Source organism: Myotis lucifugus, unplaced genomic scaffold, assembly GCF_000147115.1.
Source record: "Myotis lucifugus unplaced genomic scaffold, Myoluc2.0 scaffold_39, whole genome shotgun sequence".
Lineage (NCBI taxonomy): Eukaryota > Metazoa > Chordata > Mammalia > Chiroptera > Vespertilionidae > Myotis > Myotis lucifugus.
Genome location: NW_005871087.1, coordinates 4,545,779 through 4,551,110, shown reverse-complemented (window position 1 = coordinate 4,551,110; position 5,332 = coordinate 4,545,779). Strand labels below are relative to the sequence as shown.

Sequence of the window (5,332 nt, the reverse complement as noted above, 5' to 3'; positions counted from 1 at the left end):
AACAGTCATGCTCTGATACAGAACCCTACAGTGAGAAATTCATTTTCTGCTTGACTTTGTAAGTGAAATTACACTCTGACACTGCTCCTTGCTGCTGTCGCTGAACGGTATTAATGAAACATGGCACCAGAAATTTATTTGCAAGGTTGTCTGCTATTATTTCCTTTGGTTTGAAGTGCCATTTCAGATCCCTGTGACAAAAGGGGTGGGAGAAGAAAACTCTCAGTGTGGCCAGAAAATCAAAAAATTGTTGGATTTCCAGATTGAGAAGAAGGTAACATTTTCAGAGGTATCTTAAATGAGAACTTTTATCTTATAAAAGAGAACTGTTCTCAGAAAAGAAAACTATATAGATGATTATATTCTGCTGTGAAATCTCAAATTTAAGGTTGTCTCTAAATAGGGTGTTCCTGTTTATCATAAATTAGAAGTTGTTATAGGGTGTACCATCCTTCAGAAAGGGATCTCTCTCTCTCTCTCTCTCTCTCTCTCTCTCTCTCCACATCAGACAGATAATGTGCCAATGTCCTAATAAGGTCTGAGGGAGGCACATTTCACACATGAGTGTGAACACCCAATCATCACACTTATGAACTTCAAAAGGATCTGGAAGTTATCTTGATAATGAAACTCATTGTTCAGGCTGTGGTTACAGAAGCAAGGTGTTTAACATCAGGATAAAGTTTCTTGGAGTATTTCCCTGTTGACTGACTTTGTGCTTTCCTCATTCTGAGAGAACAATACCAACCACATTTAAGCAGCAGCCTGTTTAGATACTCTGATTAGAAGACAACTCACTCAAGATTTTTCCAACTTCCTGTCCGTATTCTTGCCAATTCAACATGATTTATTAATTACACTGAGTCAGTCAGATTTCTATCCAATTTGCACTCAAGGGTCATCTACACATGCCCTTGAGTTATCTCCCTGTGCTTTACTTCCACACCCAAAGTAAGCAAAGTACACCCACCTCCTTGTATTTCTGTGTTAATACAATATGGTGAATGGTTTATGTCATGGGTAATCTGGTTAATAGTTGAGCATACTTTTCATGATGATTGCTATCTTCCTAGAAAAGGCACATAATAGAGAAACAAAAGATATTTGTTGAGTAAATAAATGAACAAATCATTCTAGGGTAGTTGTTTTGTTTCCAAAGTTGTACAAACTATGTTAAGCTTCCAGAATCAAAATTACAGAAAGAAGCAGATCTTAATTTAGGTGACATTTTCTAGGTACTCTTGGGCTCTCAATTAATCTGTTTTTTCACTGTCCTTGTACTTTGGTTTTGTTATTTAGTGTTTGTTATTCTATTTAGGTTTTTCCACGAAGTGTTGACTAGTTATTTTTAAAATGCTATTTGAACCTGAATGTGGGCTATTGCTTGGTTCTATGAAGATAGGATATATTTTTAGCTTTAATTTTTACCAATAGTAAGTTTTATAGATTCACTTGATTGTAATAGTTCATGAAAAACAATCTGTGTTTTTTTTTTGCCCTGGCCAGTGTTGTTCAGTGGTTAGAATGTTGGTCCTTGCACTGAAATGTGTGTGGGAGGCTCTCTCTCTTTCTCTCTTCCCCTCCCTCCCTCTCTTCCACTCTAAAAATCAATGGAAAAATATCCTTGGGTGAGGATTAACAAATAAATAAATAATCTGTTTTTCTGGGATCTTTAAGAGGTTATTGTTTTCCCAGTAGCTCTAATATAACTTCTTCTAATTAACTTGCCTTCATTCCCAAGGCCAAGTAAAATGGTCATCCCCTGGCTTTCATATTTTTCCTTATCACTGCACTTACTATTCCTTCCTATGATAATTGACTATCAGTCCCTCCCAATTTGGACTGTGTGTGCGCTAAAAGCCTGTGACTCATTCACTATTTTTATCCAGAAATTAGCAGCACTTAAGCATTTAATATATAGTAGAGTCTTAACATAAATTGGTAAATGAATAGATGAAAAAATACATGATAGATTGGTAGAAGATAGATAGGTAGATAGATGATAGATAGATAGATAGATAGATAGATAGATAGATAGATAGATAGATAAAATTTCATTTGGGGGAGGTGGAGACAGTCAGGATTCCTTTTGGGCTCTAGCATAAACCTCAACAGACTTTTGTCCACAGTGAATAAGTTGATTTTAGAGTCCATACTACAAACTGATATCCGTTGGTCAGGGCAGTATGAGATAGAAAGCAGGAGTCCTGAGGACTTTTTTTTTATCAACTTCTCAGATACAAAGACATTTATGTCTAAAACCTAAAATTTGACATGCTTTTTGCCCAAGCTGTAAAGATAAGGACAATATTCCAGGTATCAGCAACCCTCAGTGCAGTTTTTGAAGAAGGTCTCCTGGAGTTTGTGAGTTTGCTGTACTTCCCTGAAATACCTTCTGACAGGGATATGTAGACAACAATTATAAAGTTCCTCCCTCACACTCCTAAATCAGTTCTGAGATAGCATGGAAAAGAACAGACATTTATTGGGTGAATTACTGAAAGATGTAACGGGGAAATAGTAATTATCCCAAGTGCCCAATCTCAGTTCTCACTGCCTGAAGATCATTATTATTAATAATTCCAGGCCCTGGGCTAAGTGAGACTGGTGTACATTAGCATACTTAATGCTCATGATAACTCAGTGACATCCAGGGCTATTTACATTTTATGGAAATTCAAATCATGCAAATTTTAATTATGCAAATTTGAAAGAATGTACTATAAAATGATCAACGTACTCCAACTTTATTTACAAAATTTCAAATATAGCAAATGTCTCCCGATTTTAAAGAGTATGAAGAATTGCCTAATTTAAATGACAAGCCGGGAGAATTTTAAATAGTATTTACTCTTTGGTAACATGCAGGTGTACCACTTTTGCTAGAAAATAATAATTGTTAGAGTGAAAGCTGGTACTTATTGAACACTAAGCATTTCATAGATATCATCCCCTTTATTTTTCACAGAAAAATCCAATGTTGTAGGACTATGATTTTCCCCATTGTGCAGATGAGAACACATTGAGTAGCAGAAGTAGAATTTAAACTCAGGCAGCCTGGCTCCAGTTTTAAACAAGGCCTTGCCCCACTTTTCAGGATCCATGAAATTGGAAGATCCTAACAATCCACAGCTCTGTGCCCTGACTATCCTCTGAGTAGGTGTGGGCACTGAACATTGATCAGAAGAGCATTTGCTTCCAGCACATCTGAATTATGTACTTTTTGAATGAATATAACTTTTAAAAACTCTCCTCTCACCTAAAATATGCCTGCCATGTAGGTATTATATTCTCACTTTTGAAAATGAAACTTTATTTTTTACTATGTTTTTATTGATTTCAGAGAGAGAGAGAGAGAGAGAGAGAGAGAGAGACATAGATGAGAAAGAAACATCAGGCAGCTACCTCCTGTATGCCCCACACTGGACTGAGCCAACAATCCTGGCATGTGCCCTGACCGGGAATTGAACCGGCGATCTCCTGGACCTGGTGCATGGGTGGGACACTCAACCACTGAGCCACACCAGCCAGGCTGAAAATGAAGCTTTAAAGTGGTGAATAACTTGTCCAAGGCCTCAAAGCTAATGGAAGCCCAACTCATCCATCAGGAACATGAGCTATTAGGTCCATGTAACAGAACAGGCACACCTGGAAAATCAGCCTGAGACTCCACCTCCTCCTGTGTGTGCCTTTGTGGACTCTCAACTGTTTGCTTCATATCGGGGAAGCTTAGCCCATGTAACCCCTCGTGTTCCTAAGCCTAAGCCTCTTCTCTTTCCTCAGGTCCCTTCAAATACTAACCTGGTCCTCAGAAAAATATACGTCTCCCAAATTCCTGACTATCCTACCTTATATTTCCATTCAAATTCAGACAAAAGAACCCTGTGGGCGCTTTCTCTCAGTACCCACACTCCTCACAGTGTCTGTTCTGTAATTATAGCACCATCTTGTCAAACAGCAGCCAGAATCAATAGGAGTTTGACCCAGGCAAATACCAGGGGAGGTGGGGAGAGTTAGTCACTAATCACCACACCACACTCTTGCCATCAGATTTAGATCGATCTTTGCAGAGCATGCCTTACCGAGTGGAAAATGTAAGATGCATTCTCTCCAGGTTGGCATCAAAATTGACAAAACTGTACCTGTGGAAGCTGAAAAATGAGGACATGTTCTTTTTCTATCCTCCTAACAGAGCTCCGCAGCCCATAGCAAAGCTTTTGTAGGAGCACAAGTTTAGAAAGATGCCTTTTGATGGATAACAATGGGCCATTTTTGCATAGGTGGTGCTAAAGCTTTCTGCCTTTGTACTGGCAATAAAATTAACATTAATTAACCCAGGTGTGTGTGTATGTGTGTGTACATGTGTGCACACATGTGCAAAGAATGATGAGGAAGAAAAACAGTTTTCTCCAGAAAGATGACTACAGCCTATTAATTGTAAACCCTCTTTGGCACAAAGTAAATTCCTTCTTTTAGAACAAAAGATCCATGAAATTGGAAGATCCTAACAATCCACAGCTCTATGCCCTGACTATCCTCTGAGTAGGTGTGGGCACTGAACATTGGTTAGAAAAGCATTTGCTTCCAGAACATCTGAAACAGCTACTGGAATCAATTAAAACAAAACAAAAAAAAATGATTGTTCAAACTAAGTGTGCAGGCCAATTTCTTCTTTCTAGTCTTCAGCCTCATTATTCAACATTTTAAAAATGCTGCTACCTATAAAGTACTTGACTTATACCACTCTTAATTGTTTAAAACAATTAACTATGAATTCCATTTACAGGTGTTGATGTCTGGACCAGAGAGGTTAAACTACTTGCCCAAGGTCACACCTTGGATGGATCCAAGGTTGGAACCAGGAACAACGCCTCTATCACATCCACAGCCTTCCTTCCTGGACTGAATACTTAACATACCAATAAAGTTCCCGATTTATCCTGATCTTTGTTTCTAAGAGATCATTATCTCTCTTCTTGGGCATCTTTGACAAAAGCATGTACGCCACGAAAAGGGGCATAGGACCACTTGCTCAGAGAAGCCCATGAAGAATAAAGAAAGGCGCCCTGGCCAGGTGGCTCAGTGATTGGAACATCCTCCCATACGCCAAAATAGATTGTGGGTTTGGTTCCGGGTAGGGCACATACTTAGATTGCAGGTTCCATCTGCAGTCAGGGTGTATACAGGATGCAAACGATTCTCTCTCTCTCTCTCTCTCTCTTTCTCTCACCTTTTCTCTCTCTAAAAATCAATGAAAACATATCCTTGAGTGAGGATTAAAAACAAACAAAAGAATAAAGGAGGACAAGACAGCCTGAAGGTGTGAGGTGGT

At 38.7% G+C, this 5,332-nt stretch overlaps 1 non-coding gene across 1 annotated transcript; it reads right to left on the bottom strand.

Moving 5' to 3' along the window:
• Nucleotides 1-502: 502 nt before the first annotated feature.
• LOC111825776 lies at nucleotides 503-606 on the bottom strand. The gene has a single exon (XR_002828962.1). It is a non-coding gene; the product is annotated as a small nucleolar RNA U13 (small nucleolar RNA).
• Between the last annotated feature and the right edge of the window lie 4,726 nt (nucleotides 607-5,332).